The sequence below is a fragment of the Peromyscus maniculatus genome, chromosome 10 (assembly GCF_049852395.1).
Source record: "Peromyscus maniculatus bairdii isolate BWxNUB_F1_BW_parent chromosome 10, HU_Pman_BW_mat_3.1, whole genome shotgun sequence".
Lineage (NCBI taxonomy): Eukaryota > Metazoa > Chordata > Mammalia > Rodentia > Cricetidae > Peromyscus > Peromyscus maniculatus.
In genome coordinates this window covers 2,605,633-2,624,200 of record NC_134861.1, presented here as the reverse complement: position 1 = coordinate 2,624,200, position 18,568 = coordinate 2,605,633, and the positions used below count along the sequence as shown (strand labels likewise).

General features: G+C 54.3%; 1 protein-coding gene across 5 annotated transcripts in view; it reads right to left on the bottom strand.

The window, feature by feature from the left end:
• Positions 1-18,568, bottom strand: part of Sorcs2 (sortilin related VPS10 domain containing receptor 2) — a 385,723-nt gene that overhangs the window by 276,971 nt on the left and 90,184 nt on the right. Inside the window, exon 1 of one of the 5 annotated variants that reach the window (XM_076545712.1) lies at positions 10,974-10,992. The exons of the other annotated variants lie outside the window; for them this stretch is intronic. The gene's annotated coding sequence lies outside the window, so the exon portion shown is untranslated. Of the gene's footprint in view, positions 1-10,973; positions 10,993-18,568 lie in introns of those variants that run through there. 5 annotated transcript variants of the gene reach the window in all.

Here is an 18,568-nt window from a genome sequence, read left to right as displayed (position 1 = left end):
GGTCACCCTTGAGGCTTCAAAGCTGCGTAAGTTGTAACTCCATGGGAAGGCCCTAGAGCAGCAGAGGGAAGCCCAGGAGGCAGACACAGAAGTGAGCCCGTGGAAGGGACGGGCGTCCCAAACTCTTGCAGAAATGCCTTTCAGGCTGGGAACCGCAGCTTCAAAATAGGCCGTGTGGGCCAGAGGAATTGTAACCAATTAAGGCGGCTGTCTGGTGTCCCACCACTTGGGATTAATTAAATGGTTCCCAACTGTGATCGAGACACTGCATAAAATATTTTTAGATTAATTTTTAAAGAATAAATGAGAGCATTACCATTTTTATGTGCTAGCTGGGGGGTGGGGACAGGCGCTAGCAGAAGGAGCAGGAAGCACACTGAGCGAGCACTGGAGGGGGGGACAGTGTCGTTCCTCGCCTCGCCATGACCCTGCTGTTTCCCCACCAGCACGGAGGGACTTGGAACAGAGGACATTAATCGGGGAGCTCTGCTCTTCACAGGGTATCCAGCTCAGATGCCATTCATTTGTTCATTCATTCATTCATTCATTCACTGGTCCATCCATCCAGTCACCAATGTCTTCCAGATGCTGAGCCCTGTGCTTTAACAGCTATGAGGGACCCAGTTCCCCAGAACTGCCACCCCAATGCCTCAGAGGCTGTAAGTCAGAGGAGCCCCAAGGTCACAGGTCAGGGGAGGTCCTAGCTAGGGCCCACGTATGCAAAGATACAGAAGCCTCCGGGGAGATGTAAGGAAAGCCCAGGGCCGCCCACAGTGGCTGCATGACCCCTCAAGAGGGAGTGAGGTCTTCCCGATACATGGTGGCTGAGGGTAGCTGGGCTTCCTGGAGTTCCTGAGGCTGTGCAGACTCCCCAGCACTTGGGCTCCCACACCTCTTTCAATAAAGCAGGTTTCCTGTGTCTCGGGGCCTTTGCACAGCAGTCCTGTGTCTGACTGCTCCCCAAAGCACCCAAGCGCTGCCAGCATGAGTCTAAAGGTCACTGTCTCAGGGATATCTCCCCTGTCCTACCTGCATGTCCCTCACAGCACTGACCATTCTAGCTGCCATACAATCCCTGCTGGCTCGCTGTGCCACTGGACTGCACTTCTCAGACAGACTAGGGACCCACGCTTCCTACCAGTGCAGTTGCTGGCTCTTGTCTGTCACTCAGCCCAGCACAGAGCATGCTCAGTAGTGAAGGAGCACAGGGGCCAGCTGGTTAACCAGGAAGCCTCCCCGCCCCCTAGGGGGGCTTTGGTTTTGCCCTGGGAGCCTTCAGGCTGTGATGGGGGGGGGGGAACACAATAGATCTCTGATGTAGAGAGCTGCACCTTGTCCCTGCTGAGCCAGGATTAAACTCTCAGTGTATACCAGGTACCTGGATCCACATTAGCCCCCACAAGTCCTCATGGCCCTGCTGTGTGGTTAAGAGTCCTTCATTTTCACATGAGACAGAGACCTCTGTGCCACTCAGAGTGGCCCTGAGTGATACCCGCACTCAAGACCCAGGTCTCTCAGGCAGGCAGTCCCCAGCCCTCTCAGGCCTACGCCCAATCTCACTAGTCCACACAGCTCCGCTTTCAGGATTGTCCTTGGCCTTTCCACAAGACTGCAGGTCCTGGGAGGAAGTGCCCTGCCCTGAAGGAGGACAACTGCCTGCTCACTTGTTCTCATTGGCCTAGGTGGCAGAGACCCTGCGTTGGGGGCCAGGAAAATGTCTGGAAGAAGATGGGGTCTTGGGGAAGGAGAACAGGTTCTTAGCTCCCATAGACCCTGTGTCACCAACCCACCAGCATGCACTTTCACCTCCCAGCAATAAAGATAGTTGTCCCCTGGATCTCTGGCAGGGATTTGCAGGGACCTAGGGGCTATGGGAAGCAGCCTTGGCATATAGGTCAGGAAACAGCCAAGCTAGGGGAGAGGGCTTTAGCTGTCCAGGATAGAGTCACACCGAATTCATTTAGTTCCCTCAGATGTCAGCACGACTGGGAGGTGAGACCAGGCAATTGCCACCTGCCTGGGACACCAGGTCAGAAAGCAAGCCTTAGAGCATACCCTGTAAAGCTGCCCTGGTCAGGCCTACGGGTCACAAGTCAGAGAGTTGTGTGTTGGCCAAGCCCCACCAGAAGGGGGCAGAGCTGAGTCGTAAGCAGTTAGCCTCCAAGTGCCCTGGCCTCCCAAAGCATCCCACGATGGGCCCAGTGCTTCTCCTGGCAGTTGAGGAGATTTTATCCCCCTGCAACCCAGCCCCCACTTCCCTCTTGGATGCCTGAGGTAACAAGGCCTGAGGCAGGCTTCTCAGGAAGCCAGAGACGCTTGGGTCCTGGGGCTAAGGGTGACCAACTCAGCTCTCTGCAGCAAGACTAAGCTGTCCTCCTGAAAGGCTGGGCCTTGGGATGTGTCCAAGAAGAGCACAAAGATCCAAGGCATGGGGGAGCATGGGGCCAGCCACGGGGAACGGAGCAGAGGCAGCCCTGGAAGGCTGGACTCTATTTGTCGGTCTGATGGAACCTGAGGCAGTCCTCTGGCATGCTTGTGTTCTCTGCAAAATGCTTAAGGTTTCAAAGCTCCCTTCCCCCAAGATTGCCCTGAGTCCCAAAGGAAGGTCTGGAACAAAATCACTTTCTCATTTTCCCACACAAGTAGAGACCTGAAAAGAGACTGCCAAAGTAAAGACCTGCGGAGCCGACAACCAGAGGAACAAAAGACATCGACCGCAGGGTGTGCCTGGACAAGGTACATGGAACGTCACACGGTATACTCGCGCATCCGACCACAGCTGGCCGGGTCCTGTGGAAGCACTGCTGGGGGGTGGGGAGGTGGGCACGGTCTGTGACCCTCTGTGGCTCACCGCGGCCACCAAATTAAAAGCTTGGCCTGGTCAACTCTATCTACCTCTGAAGCTTCTTTCTTTCCTCCCCAGCCTCATCTCTGAGGCTCATGTGACCCAGGGACAAACACACTCCTCTCTGCCATCAAATCCCCAGCCTTCCAACACTTGCCGTTCTTCCGGCCAAGAATGTCCTGGGCCAACTCCTCCTCATCCTGCAAGGCCTGCCTGAATGTCTAATGTTGCCTTCCTCCGCAAAGCCTCCCCAGGACAGCTGTAAAATAAGTCCCTTCCTCCCCGAGTCCCGGACGCTTCCACCACTACACCAGGATTACCTAGTCAGTGTTCTGCTGAAGCCAGAGCCCTGGCCCTTCCTCCTCCTCTCCATGTCCCCAGGGCCCTGTCCTCTTCCTCGATGTGGCCCTGCCTAAGCCAAGCACATCCAAATGTCCTACCCAAGTGTCCTACCTAGGCCTCAGATGTGATACCCAGTCACCAACCACCAGCCACAGATATTGACTATGTAATGTATTAAATACTAGACCTGGGAACGTGGTAATAAACATTCATGTCTTGGTCCTCAGAGCTCATGGCCACAAGGGTTGGACAGACTGTGGATGTGGACTATCAGAGGTGATAGGGGCCACAGAATGTGCTCGAATCTGGGGAAGCAGGAGTGAGGACTAGCCAGGGCCAAGGGCAGGAGACAGGACCAGAGCATGCTTGGGATGCTACAGCAGAGAGGGAGGGAGGGAGGGAGGGAGGGAGGGAGGGAGGGAGGGAGGGAGGGAGGGAGGGAGGGGAGAAAGTAGAACTGAAACAAGGGAGCACAAAAGTCAAGGAGACCCTCACTCATGCCCACTCTAGGGGCTCTGCACCCCAGAGAGCCTCCTGAGGCTGGATGAGATCCTAAGGTGAGTGGAGTCACAGAAGGCTTGTGAGACGGCCTAAACCCAGCTGGTCTGATCTGAGAAAGGCACCCAGCTATGCACGGAGTCTGGCCAGAGGACCAGAGGTGGAGGAGGGAGGTCAAGGAACACTCCTGTGAGCTGCCTGCCTTCAGAGGCCCCAGCTGGCCGCTCCTTGGGAGGTCCTGGCAGGGACACACGGCTTCCTTGGCCCTCCCCCCACCAGCGCCACATTGTGAAGTGTTCCAACCAGAATAATCGCAAACCACAAGATACAACTTCATGTTAAAGGTATTTCATCCCTCGCTTCGCCCTTATTACTTTCAGATGGTTGAAAAGAGCCGGCGTGGAGACTCCTGTGGGAGACCTGGGTGCTGGACTCCAGCTGAGCGACGAGGCACCCAGAGCCAGGCCCTGGCCAGTCCTGCAGGTCAGGTGGAGGCTCACTCTCTGGACCTCAGTCTCCTCTTCTTGACACAGAGGCAGAACCAGGTTTCCCAGGCAAGTGTCTCTCACCCAAATACCATCAGCAAAGGAGCCTAAGCCCCAGGCCCAGGAGTACCAGACCTTCTCGGCAAATCCATCCCTACCTTTGAGCCCTCTTTACATCTTTGCCAAGGTAATTATAACCCTAGTAGCTCTTCAGCCCACAGGCTAGGCAGGCATGGCCAGCTCCTTCTGGTCTCAAACTAAAGAAAAGCCATGGGGCAGGAAGAACCCAGCTACTGAATAATGCCATCCCTGGAAGAAGGGGGTGCCGACACTCATCCCAGAGACAGATGTGGGCTCCCAGGTCTTGACTCAGATTCTCCTCCAAATGCCAAAGCAAAAGCCAGCTAGAGACAGGATCCCAAGAGCAGGGGTGTGGGCACAGCAGGACAGCTGTCCGCCTGCCTGCCAGCTCTGTCTTCTTCCGGCGATGTGTCTGTCCTGCCCTGATGGCATTGCCCACCCAATGCTAACACCTTCATCCAAGGTGTCTGCCCCCTGCCAGCAGTTTCATGCTAACTCAAATAGTCATTTCAGGAAGATGGTCCCCATTTTACTGGTGGGAAAACAGGATCTGGTCCAAGCATTAATGTTAAAAGGCAAAGCTGGGACTTGAGTGTGAAGCCCATCCCTTCCGTCTCTCCAGCAGCTCTGTCCCTCTAGGTGACAGTCCCTGAGCCCAAGCACAGGGCAGATGACAACATCTGTAGGTGACTTTGGGAGGTAGGGACTGTGTTTGTACAAGTGAGTACATTTCTTCATCAACCTCTGTCTAGTTGAGACTGGTATGTCGCATTCTGCAGTGTTTCAAAGGGGCTCCCTGGGGCTTGCATCTGTCCTTGGCATACCTACTCCAGAGTGTGGCCCCAAGGATCTCCAGGGCTTGGCCTGACTCTTCCACCACCCTGAGCCTGGCAGAGGTAGGGTGGGTATGGGAGCTACCTGTGCATACACACGCACGCGCACACACACACACACACACACACACACACACACACACACACACAAGCAATGCCACCATTTAACTCCAGAAAAACACCCTTGTCAGGGGTTCCCATGGGTGCCTCTGAGGAGTTGCTCCCTAGGAAGCAGACAGCCACAGAAGAGCTAAGACATGGATGAAGATGTAGACAGTCCCCAGGACTCCTACATGCAGCCGTGTCCCTGACCAGCAGGTAGGTGTTCAGAGTCCTCCGGTCCTGGCTTGGAGACTCAAGTCACAGTAAGGAAGCTTCTCTGAGCTTCTGGCACGGAGGAAGAAAGGACAGGCGGCCATCTGCAGTAAAGGGCACTGGCAAGCCTCACCCACAGGAAGGGCTCCACAGACACAGGGGTCTCTTCCTTCCTGAGCATGGGGTGCTCATGTTTTAAGAGGCTCACCCTCTGGGAAGAACCCCAACCTTCGGGACAGCTGGGTAGAGGCATAACCATTCTCATGATGTCCATTTCTCCTGGTGCTCCAGGTTCCCATCTGTCTCATGGGGTGTAAGCCTTGCACCACTGTCTCCCCTACACTCTGTAGACCAGCCTCCTTGGTCGCCTGGGATCTCATTAGCAACGGCCTCTGCCTTCACCCTGACGCACTGCATCAAAGCCAGCATTTTACCAGGTCCCTGGAGGCCATGTGTAGACTTCCATGAGAAAGAGCTTCTCATGAGGGCTCATGGAGGCCCCTCCGCTCGGTGCTTGGGTTAACCCCCACTAGCTCTCCCTTCTTCTGCCCACATCTGGGTTCAGCTATCACCTCAGCCGGGGTGTCCGAGGAGCACCCCCACCTCACCTGTGAGTCCTATCAGTCCCTACCTGTGCAAAGATACACACTGGGTGTTCAAACTAGCAGCAAGGGCCTGGCGCCTGCAGACACCTCCACCTTGTGGTGGCCCAGATCTGAGCTTCCCCGGGGCCCAGGCTGCTGGAGTTTAAGCAATCATGCCCCATCGAACCCTACTGAAAAAGCTGTCTCTAGCTACGGCCAGGGATAGGACAGACTGGGTCACCCTCCTGCATCTGTCCAAAGAAAACGAAGCTCAGGCTTTGGTCCTCCAACAAGGGCTCAGGTCCTCCTCCCATGTCCCCACCCTGCTCCCTACAGCTGCCACAGGCTTCCCCAGCACAGATGTTTGCCTTGATTACACTCCCTGCCTGGCACCAACCATTGGATCTCCTTGCCCTCTGGGACTTAACCCAACCTCACCCCCACTTCAGTCTGTCTCATTCACAGGACCCCAAGCCCTGGGGACAGAGACAGAGCACCGTTTATGGTTATCCCCCAGCACCAAAAATAGCCCAGTGAAATAAACATGGTGGAAGACATCTGGGGGCCTAGATGCTCCATAGTTTGCTGTAGATTTCTGGAAAGCCTCCAGAACATTCTTTCCCTCTGTGTATCTGTTTCCTGGGCCAAAAGAAACCTCCACAAAGTTCTGAGGCAAGCAGGGTTACCCATGATAGCAATCATCTGTGCTTCCAATTCTGATTTTATGGCTAAGTTCTGACATCATTTCTAGATTTCAGGCCAAATAGGAGGAGTGAGGGATCTGGGAACGAGTCCTAGCTATGGCTGACGTGATGTTCCATTAGCAGAAGATGTCTCTGCTGCTCCTTGAGTCAAGACGTGTGTGGTGGGCACACAGCTCAGCCACACATCCTGCCTCTGGGAAAATGCAGGGTTCCCAGGCTTGACAGATGTACTAACCCAGTGACACTGTATAGTCACATCACCCAGCAAAGGGGCTGTGCAGACACGCTCATGTTGAGGGTCTGAGCTTGGCAGATGATCTCAAATTATCCACATAAGCTGAAATGCCATCACCAGAGGGAGAGTGAATGAAAAGGAGAGAGGACACATGGCCTCTGAAGCCAGCAGCTAGAGTGATGTGTGGGACAGGAATAGAATGAAGGTGGCCCATGGATGCTGGAAAAGGCAGGGGACTGGGCTATCTCCCAGAGCTGCAGAAGTCACAGACTTGCATTGTGCACTAAGTGTTCCAAGCCGCTGACTGGGTCTGGGGCTGCTTGTTACAGCAGCCAGGCAGCCCTCATACTTTCAGTTCTTCCATGAAATGGAGATGGCAGGAGCTCTGACCTAGAAGTCTTTACAAAAGAAAACCCAACATCACCTAGGCCTCTGGGCAGGCTGCACTCCCAGGGGCTGTAGTGTGGCTGGGCAGGACACATCTTTCTTTGTGGATAGTTTTCTCCCCTGGACTCTGCCTGAAGCCCCCCACCCCCCCCCCCAGCTCCACTCTTCTAGCCTTGGTGGATCTTCCTCGATAGGCTAATTATTTATGCAGGAAGCCTGGTGGCTTGCCCTCTGAGCCCCAGGGCACCTGCAAAGGAGCTCAGAACTCCAGGCCCTCCTGGAATCCCCGTGGAGGGAGAAACTGAATCTGTGCCCCCTGCTCAGCCAGGGAGAGGATCCCAGATTTCTGGACACAAGCAGTCACAGCCTCCAGTGCCTCCTGACTGGCCATCCTTCCTGTAGGCAGTGTCGCTGTCTACCTGGGCCTGGGGGAACACACCTTACTGACCAGCTGCCATCACCAAGCGAAGTCTGTCCAGGGCCTCTTGGGCTCAGAACCTTAGCCGGCTAATGAGCCAAGGGTCAGGATGAGCCAAGCGCCTGCAGCTGCTGGTGGTGACTGCTACATGTGATGGCCGAGGAGCACCTACCGTGGGGGCCTGCACAGATCTGAGCCCCAACTGCTGCAGAGTCCTGGGTGAGCGGCTTTAGCTCTCAGAGCCTGTGTCCTGCTCTTTAAGACAGGAACGATGACAGTGCCGCCTCCTGGAGTGGCCAAGAGCATGCAGTGGTGACACTTGCTTGGCACATGGCATCTCACACCCTCTGCAGTGGGGAAGAAATCTGGCTGAGACATGGAACAGAGAGTTCCCAACCTCGAAGGGAGCAAGAGAAGCTACTGAGTGTCATCAATAACTCCAGAAGAGCCACACTGGAGACTAGCTGGAGCCCTCTTAGAAGGCTTCAAGAAAGAAGGCATGGGGGACCAGACCTCGGAGGAGCGGACAGATTTAGAGGCCAGCAGAAGAAAGAGGGGATCTCAGGGACTGTAACCGCCAGGCTACATGCCTGGAGAGACACTGGATGTTTCCAGAACAGGGAAGCAAGCACGAGGAGAGGGGAGAACAGGAGAAGCAGCTGTGAAGGGAAGTGGGGTCTGGCTGGGATGTCGGGTGGGGGCAAAGTCCTGTAGCTGGGCGAAGAGTGTCCCCCACTGTCTTAGTCAGGGTTTCTATTACTGTGAATAAATGCCATGACCACGGCAGCTCTTCTAAAGGAAAACATTTAACTGGGGTGGCTCGCTTACAGTTCAGAGGTTCAGTCCATTGTCACCATGGCAGGAAGCATGGCAGCATGCAGGCAGACATGGTGCTGGAGCTGAGGGTCCTTACATCTTGATCCAAAGGCAACAGGAAGTGACCTAAGACACTGGGTGGTATCTTGAGCATCTGTGAGACCTCAAAGCCCACTTCCTCAGTGACACACCTTCTCCACCAAGACCACACCTACTCCAACAAAGCCACTCCTTTTGGAGGCCTTTTTTTTTTTTCCAAACCACCATGCTTACATAGACACCCCCAATGTCCCAGAGTGAAAATTTGCTTGGAAATTGAGCGGTGAGATAGGGTGAGGACACCCTCTCCTGGAGAGACTTCATCCAGTGACTGTCTAGACAATAAGGCAGTCTGGGGACAGACATGCATGGGGACAAAGCCTACATGAAGACAGTGACCGAGGTGAGAGAGACATAGATGCAAAGCAAGGGGGCCCCATCCCCTGGGAGCAGAGGTGGGAGGAGATGCCCCCAAACCTCAGGGGAGCTGGACCGCCCACACTTCCACCTCACACTCCTTCAGGGGCCACTGTTGTGTCCTGATGATGCAGAGCCCCAGGAGACAGGGGACAGCCGTGAAGCCCTTCCTCCAGCCCAGGGCCACTGCCCGTCAATAGGCCCTTCACAAGCAAACAAGGGTGTGCTGGCCTCATGCCAGACCCGCCCACGCCAGATACCCTGCCCTTCAACCTCCCGCAGACAGTGCTTCCTGCCCAACACTGGGCCCACAGATGCTCAGCTGGCTATTGGCCAGGGCCCAGGTCCAGCCTCTCCAGCCCCTCGGCCGTCGCAGATTCGGAGGCCGTTCAAAGGGGACTAGGACATCAGCCTGTGCTGAGGAGGCTAGCCCTATGATAGGTACTAGACCTCAGGAGGCCCCTGTGCCGCCTGACTGTGAGGGCCACAGAGCACCTGTCAGAAAATGAAGGTGGGTGGATGATTTAGTGTAAAGGAGGCATATGCTATATGGGGTCCCCCAGTGGGGGTCCTGGATGGCCCCTCACTGTTCTATGGAGCAGGAAGATGCCCTCACTTGGGTGTTTTCTGAGGAAGAAGAGGCAGAGGGCAGCCCACACAGGAAGCCTGGCCAGGGGCCGGCTTGCTCTGCTCCCCTGGGGCCTCAGACTCCGTTATGTCTAACCTGAGCAAAGGGGCTAGAATGCCCCATGGTCGCTATCTGCATTTGGTTCCAGAGCCCCAGATCCTGGCTCCAGAGGGTCCCCATCACTGTCCAGGAAGCCAGTGCCCACTCTGCCAGCAGTGACTTCTGGTGGGGACAGGAAATGGAGACAGAATTGTCCACCATGAAACCCAGGTCACCTAGAACACATAGACACTAACTTGGGGCCAGTCCTGTGTCCCACAAAGATCTGATGCTCCATTCCCCGAGGAAAATGCTATGGTGACCCGAGAAACAGGCAGGGCCTGAATGGCTCCAGAGTGTCAGAGGCTGAGATGACATGGGGGCACGAAGCAGAGGTGGAGCTGCACTCCATTCCCAGGCCCTCCCTGTCAACCTGCACTCAGTCCTGGCACATCTGCTCGGAGGAGACCCACTGGCCTGACTGGTAGGTCTGTGTCCCCTCAGCCTAGGCAGCAGGTCCCTGCTGAGCCGCAGGGCTGCTCAGGTGTGTGATGGTGACTCAAACCCTGATAGAATAACTTTCCGATGTTCGGCTCCAGCCACAGGTGTTCCTAAGAAAGACTGGCCGTGCACAGGGTCACACGTGTGCAGTCAAGACACATGCAGATCGGATATAAGGGAAGTGACAGCCACAGGCAGGTGGAGCTGGGCTCTGCACTCAGGATTACATTACTAAAGTATCACATTGAGGGAGAAGGTGCTGGAGCGTCACGTGGGGGTGGGAATACATCCTCGTTTTACAGGAGCAGACTGATTCAAGGAAGCACTGTGGCTCAGAGTCTGACATCTGCTAGACCCCCCCTCCCCCGAAACCATACTCTCTGTCTCACACCCTGCTAATCTGCCTTGCTGTGTTGAACCTCTCAGCTCCCCCTATTTGATAGGAGAAGGAGATAAACCCTGTTCTAAGAGCCCCCCTAGAATACAACCCCTCCTCCTCTGCCTCTGAGGCACTGTCCCCATTGACCTCTCCACCTGGAACTCCCTGTTTCTCTGTCCCAGGAAATTCACTTGAGTACAAAGTCACCTCCTCCCAGAAGACTGTGCCGTTCATCTCCACCTTCGCATCAAGCCCGTGGGAGGGTACCAGCCTGAGGGCTCAGCCAATGCACTGCCACCCATGGGGGACCTGGTATAGCCTGGGAGAGTGACGAGTGTCCTCGCTCGAAGACAGAGCACTGCCGGCGCACGTCTTCCTATGACAGTTTTCCCTTTTTTCCCCTAAGTTCCCTCTAAATCCAACAGACCTAGATATTTGAACGAGACGGTCACCTGTTCTGACGACCTGGGCGTGCTCTCCAGCCAGCCATACCAGATGGACCCCAAGAACAGCCCAGGTCCCAAGGACCCACTCTTCTCTCCTCTCCACTGTAATTAAAGCACACAAGAGACTGAGCGCCAGGAGGAGAATCACGTCCTTCTTGACAAGAGCTCCGGGCGCAGTGACTCAGAGCAACAGTCTCTCATGACAGCTGGGCTAGCTAGCGAGGGGAGGGGGGAGAGCAGTGGACAGTAGCTCCTCCCCGCACTCCTCCCCACCCCCCCACCTCCCTACCCCCCCCCACTAGCCAGCCGCATCTGAGCTACAGGAGAACCCGCTGAGCAGGGAGCTTTGGGGAGCGCTGTGCATCTGCCCTCAGGTTCAGCGTTTTCCAACGCAGCCCACTAGGCACCTTGCAACCACCTGGCTGTCACCGAGAGACTCGGGTTAGGAGAAGAACAGAGCCTGGCACCATCACCAGGGACTACACCGAGGCAGCCTGGCTTAGTGGAAAAGAAACAGGCTTTAGAGCCAGACTGCCTGGGTTTGAATCCCAGCCTGTTACCTGAGCTTCTGGGCTTCCAGAACCTGCAACAACTAGGTGGCCACTACTGGATATCTGCCAGGTAGCAGATACCAGGTAGCCCAAGTGGTACCCGTGGAGTCCTCAGCGTTAGTCCCTGGCTCTCCCCATAGACCATGTGCTATATACCCACGTCAAGGGTACTTACTGTCCTTCAAACAACAGCAGCCGACTGAATGGCATACCACCTAGCCTTGATCTTCAAATGTGTTTTTCCACAGCCCCCAGCGATCCTGGGAGGCAAGGCTTCACGATCCTCCTTCCAAGGCAGGAAGACTGAGACTCAGGTGGAGAATTAAGATGGAAGTGGTAAACATGCACTTGACACCAGGAACTGGTGAGCGGTGTGCAGACCTACCCGCGGCAGCTTGCCATCTTGTGACTGTACCGACTCCTGCATGGGAATAGCTCTGTCTCTTCCACTCCTGCAAAGAGCCTCTCTGATCCTCCCCAGAACCCCAGTACTGCCTCCTCACAGCCAGACAAGCAGGAGTCCTCTCAAGGCCCAGGAACACCTTTACCCCTGATCAAGAGCCGCTTCACACTGAAGCCCAGAGGTGTGCTTCACTTCTCAATGGGATCTAAAGGAAACCATGACTCGGCCATCTACCTGCCTGAGTAGGGGGCTATGGACTGCTGCACCCCAGGTCGGCAGCCACACCCCCAGGGCTGCTTCTCCTTGGCTGCTAGGCTGCTCCTCCTGTTTCATTTGCTTTCAGTTGTTTGGGGTTTTTTTATATTATTTTTATTATTATTGTTTTCCTGAGACAGCATGGCTGTGAGCCTTAATCTTCATTGTTAACTAGACTAGATTTAGAGTCGCCTACTAGACATGCCTCCGGACTCGTTGTGTGTGTGTGTGGGGGGGGGTAGTTTCTAGACTGAGTTAAATGAAGAAGGGCGATGCTATCACACAGGCTGGGGACCTGGACAGAGTGAAAAGAGGAAAACAGCTGAGGGCCAGCAGGCATCTCCCCCACCCCCAGCTGATGGACTGTGACCCCTCAAGCTCCCAAAACCACTCACTGCCACAGGCCCCTAACCACGGTGGACCACACCCTCGGACTGTGATACAGAACAAGCTCTTCAAATACCTCTGGCCAGGTAGCCTATCAATGTCCTGAGAAAAGTAACCAATACAGTCTTATTCTGTAGCTCAGGCTAGCCTCACACGTGTGACAGTCCTCTCCCTCAGCCTCCTGTGTGCTGGGATTGTACTGTCACGCCTAGTGGCCTTTGCTTTCCTTCTGCACGAGGTACACTTTGCACTAATTCCCTCACAATTCATTATTTTAGCGACACCACACACACACACACACACACACACACACACACACACATATTTGTGAGGTAGGCAGTTATGAATATGTAAGTGATAGCCCACTTGATCACTAAGTGACGTCTGCACAATAACACACAGCTACAAAGGCCTTCCCATATTATAACGCCAGCAAACTAGCTCAAGGAGGATCGTAAAGGGAGGCAGTTCTTATGGTCAGAGCAGAGGTCAGGAACAACATCATCCGCGGCCTTTGGGGGAGGCTGCCAGAGGCTGGCTGTGCCCGCTCATGGCCTTGTCTGGTCTGTGCCCTCCATGTTCCTGGCCTGCTCTGCTCAGGGCTTGCATTTCGGGCCTTCCTCTCATCAACACACCCTGTGAAAGTCTCAACAGACCCTGCCCATTGGAACTCAGGGCACCAGGTTTCCCCCTGGGGCGGGGGAGGGGGATCATTAGCAGAGACTAGGCTTAGAGAAGGGTGTGCAGAAGGGGTGGAGAACATGGACCAAGGCGGGGTGGCAGGTTACTATCCCTCCAGAGGTCCCTGCCCCTGTTCTGGCCATCACAGGATTCTTCTTGTAAAGTGGATCAGCAACATTCCCCCAGGGCCCCCCAAAGAGGTGGACGTGGGAAGCAGCCATCTCAAGCAGCTAAGGCAGAGTGGGGGGGGGGGGCATTGAATCACAGACAGCGTCTCAGCGGGATCTAGGGGAAGGAAATGAACACAGAAAGGAAGGGGCCATGCTGCACTGTGCTCAGAATGGAGCGAAGAAGGAAGGGAGGAAGGGAGGAAGGGAGGCAGGGTGGGAGGGAGGGAGGAGGGGAGGTGGGAGGGAGGGGAGGTGGGATGGTGAAGGGACTCTGTACAGGTGATACCACCGAGATGAGTGGAGTAGGAAGCTAGTTCACCTGTGTCTTCATCATCATCATCATCATCATCATCTTCTTCTTCATCATCATCATCATCCCACTCTCAGGTCTAGGTGTCCATGTCTGTCCGTCTCCACCCCTGAGGACAGTGTTGGATTTCCAAACTAGGCAGCTGGTTCTAGCGCAGCCTGTCTGATAGCTCTGTGTGGCTCATAGCTTAAGAGTCTTAGGCCTGCTTCAGGGGGAGTCGGGGCAAGCCAGTGGGCCTAATTTCTCTATCCTCCCCAACAAATGGTCAGGAGGGCCACCTCTGTAAGCCACATACTAGACCAGGCCACCACCTCTGAAGCCCCGTGGGTGAGAACCCAACATTCCTTTCTGGCCCTGGCTGCAGGTCCACCTGCCAATATCACTCATGCTACACTTTCCAGGGCATGTAAATGTCCTCACCTTGGTCTTGGCTAAGCTTCTATGTTACTCCATCATGTGGAGTGACAACAGAGGACTCTCTCTCTCTCTCTCTCTCTCTCTCTCTCTCTCTCTCTCTCTCACACACACACACACACACACACACACACACACACACACACACACACACTTACACATGAACACACACAGACACAGGCTATCACTCTTCACTAGGCTCCTGATCAGCCTTCATGTCTTAATGTTTCTGCCCATCGATCTGAAAGTGCCCACAGAACTGAGGGACCCCGGTGAGCTAAGCGGCACATGGCCCGGCCCACCACTCCCAATTCCTTCTACTCTGCCCCTTCCCAGCTTCCACAAACACCTGATGGTGACCCAGGGTCCAGCTCTCAGGGGTCAGCAAAGCCTTGACCAACTCCATCAGTCACGGTCCACCCTCCCATGTGGTAACAGCAGTGTGTGTAAATGTGTGGATGTTTGCATTTCTCAATCCCTGAGCAGCCGTCTGGCTAATGTCAGCTGTTGCTGCAGCCATCTGGCAACAGACTCAGAAAGCTTCAGCCTCAAAATAAAATGTCAAGTGTGAATCTTCCCAGCAGGTAATATCACAGGTCCTCGTGCCCATTACCTACACAGTGGTAAAACGCCTCCTCTCCCAGGAGATCCACAATCCATCTTTAAAAACCACATCTCTGCCTAGAGGCAGGCACACTCACCTCTTATGCTGAGCCATAGTCCAGTGGGAACAAGAAAAGCCACCCCTTGTTAGAGTCACTACCATGTGTGGGAAAGAGCTCCCTGAAGCCAAGTCTCCCAAAACCCTCCAGCAAAACTTGGTATTGGCTTAATTCTCACGACTATGGGAGAATCTATTTTTATCAAATGTATACATTTCCCTCACGACAACTGAGTAGCCAGATGCCACAGCTCAACCATCTGAAGGAACAGGAGAAATGCAAGGGTTTAGCAGGGACCTAGGGTGGGCAGCCAGACACTGTACCAGCTGACCCCTGGCCTCTTGGGCAATGCCAAGCCACCATAACTATCCATACTTTTGTTTTCAAGACAAGCTTAGAGTTGGGGCTGGGGAGATGGCTCAGTGGATAAAAGCACTTGAGGTGCAAGCCTGATGACCTGAGTTCAGATCTCAGCATCCATGTAAAAAGCTGTGTGTGGCTTTGCATGCCTATAACCCCAACCCTGGGGAGGTGGCAGAGGCAGGCGCATCCTGGGGCTTATTGGCCACCAGTCTAGTTGAATCAAGCAAGCTCCAGGTCCAGTAAGATGCTGTCTCATGGGGAATAGATGGAGGAGAACACCCAACATCTTCCTCTGGCCTCGACATTCATATGGATGTGTGCACACAGGTCTACACCACACACAGGAGAGGGGTGGGCATCCAAGCTGCTTTGTGAATTCTGAGAAATGCCATGTAAGTCTGAGGACACTTAAACCAAAGGCTCCAACCTGACCCTGAGGTCATAAAACCCCAAGCTAGCTCCACGCAGAAGGGGCCTTGCTGATGAAGTGGGGAGGTGTATCGTCATTCTCAAGTGTGGCACCAATGCTATCTCTCCTGCAAAGGGCCAATCGGCTGCAACCCAAGAGTTGCAGCACACGCTAAACATCAAACACACCTCTAACCAACCGCCCGGCAATGGGAACAACCGGGTGACAAGTGTCGGAAACAGCCTGTGGCTTTTCCACACATGACTAAGGAACGGAAGAAAGAGGCGGATACTATGGCAAAGACGAATCGCGAACGCACAGTCAGATAGAGGAGTCTCCAATGACGCACACGGTGCCATGTATTCCACAAAGGGACAAGCCCCAAGTTGTTAGTTGTCGGGGTCACACAGAGACACACTTGTTTACCAGCTGTCAAGGCACTGTAGCCCTAAAACTGCCCAGCTTCCAAGAGAAGGTGTGTTCAGTAGACCTGGTGGGAAAGAAGAGTGGTCCAGCCTTGAGAAGGGGCTCCATTGAGAACGGCTTAGATCAGCAGTTCTCAACCTTCCTAATGCTGCCACCCTTTAGACGTTTTAATACAGTACCTCATGTCGTAGTGACCCCCCCAACAATAAAATTATTCTCGTTGCTACTTCATAACTCTAATTTTGCTACTGTTATGAATTGTAGTGTAAATATCTGATATGCAGTACGGTCTTAGGTGACGCCGTAAAACGGTCGATCCACTCCCAAAAGGGGTTGCAACACACAGGTTGAGAACCACTGGCTTAGAACGTCCCACCACAGAACAAGTTCTTCTTATGGGCCAGCTGCTGGACTCTGGATGGGTTTCTTTAACCCTCCTCACAAGCCAAGGGGTCGATTCTAGTCTCATCTTCTGGGCAAAGCAGGAGCCAGCCGAAAAGGGAAAGCGTATTCCCAAACAGCAGCAGCAAGAGGAAAGTCCAACATGTCTGACTGTGTGCATGCATGCGCTCAGTGGACTGTGCCAGGCCTGAGGCATCTTCAGCAAACAGCCCCATGCCCTGACCTAACAAGGGGAGTGCACCGGAAACCCACGAAGGTGGGGCACCAGAAGAAGAAAGTCCGGTGACCAGAGAGAATCCTTCAGGGCCACGGCTGCTGCCCCACCTCTCCTTTCCTGGGCTTTTGCCTCATAGACAGCCGGTATTTATTATGTAGCTATTTGCCTACTCCAGAGGTGGAGCATTACTCCCTTCTGTGTCCCCACCCCCAACTACCCAACGTCCAGCACAAGGCAGGTACTCAGTGAGCGCCTGCAGAATGAAGCACTGCTACCCAGTTGTGCACCTGGAATTCTTGGGGGTTTAGGGTAACTTGGGCTCCAGGGATGCATGCAGACTGAAGCTCAGCATCCTGACACTTTAGAGATGGAGACAGAAAGGTTAATTTCCTGTAAGCACTGAACCATGAGCAGAGTCATGGCAGGAAGCCGGGGTGTTTTGTCTCTGGATAGCAGGAATCATCCCAGACGACCATGACCTTTCTTCAGCAACAACACTGACTTGAATTCCCCCTGGGACGGGCAAGCACGTGCAGCCGTGTGTGTTTGCAAATGTATAAATAAGGAGCGTGAGGAGCAGAGGAGCCTCCTGAGTGCCAGCTGCCCAGGGCAGGCTGTGCAAGCCTCTCCAGTGCACCTCCCCCAGGCTAGTCTTAAACTGGCTGTGGGGCAGAGACATTCCCTTTCACCCAAATCGTTTCTCGCTCTCTCAGACTTTCACGAAGAAGGGGCGTCCAGCCATGCAGCCAACTCCATGGTCATTCACTTAGCACCGCTGAATTAGGAAGTAGGAACCATGTCCTCTCACAGCACACCTTCCCACAGAAGCTCACAGAAGGAAGGGAGCCTCGAGCCACCCACGTGTTGTCAGTGGGCTGGGCACCTCTGCCTCCACTGGATGCTCCACACCAAGTGGGGTTGCCATCCACCCAATAGTGTGGGGTGTCTGGGAACACGTGGGGAGTTTGCAGTAGTGAACTCCACCATCTGCTCTGAAGGGGAGACATGGGCTCTGTATTCGTCTCTTCGCTGCAAGTTGACAGAATCATGATTTCCCGTTGTAGGGGGTTGTGAAGAATAGAAATACAAATCAGGGGAGACTTCTGGGGGGGGCTGATATGCAGGCAGGGTGTCTAAGAGCTGCTGTGATTAAGTCTCACTCCAGCTCTTCCCTCCACAACTGTGCTCAGGCCCTGGTGCAATAGCATGCAATGCTGTGTAACAAACACTTCAGTGGGCGGGTCACACGGCACACATCTGCAGCCCACAGCTAGAGAGCCTGAAGTCGGAGCCCTGAGTTTGCTTCCTCCTGAGGCCTCTCTCCTTGGCTTGCAGATGACATCATTTCCTGTTCTCATATGGCCTTCCCTCTGTATGGGACACAGATCATTTGGATTGGGGATCATGCCCGTTGACTTTGTTTTAGTTAATTGACTCTCTAAAGACCTCATCTCCAAGTACATCACATGCAGAAGTCCTGAGGTCAGACTGGTAGACTGGGGGACCCAGCTCTGCTCATAATTCCTGGGTACATGGTGAGTCAGCTGGACAGTGAAGGGGGTATGCAGATTATCAGTTGCTATCTGATAACCCACCTCACCTTCAGATTATGCTTCCAGGAACCTACAGATGGCACGGGGAATATTTACATGTCATGGTCCCCCCAGGTGGCTTACATCAAGAGGAACTTAACTCGGGGCCAGGGGAAAGAGAGCTGAAGAAGCTACAGTTAGGAAGACAGATGAAACAAAATTAAAAATGAGCCACGGGGCACAGCGAGACAGAGGACAAATTGGAAGAGAATAGAGGCCTGAGGAGGAGGTGGCTGGCCGGGTGTGGGAGCAGAGGCTGTGAGGTCTCTAGGGTGGTAGGCACAGGATGCTGGGAGCCTCCACAGTGGACATGCCTAGACATCACAGGCAGCCA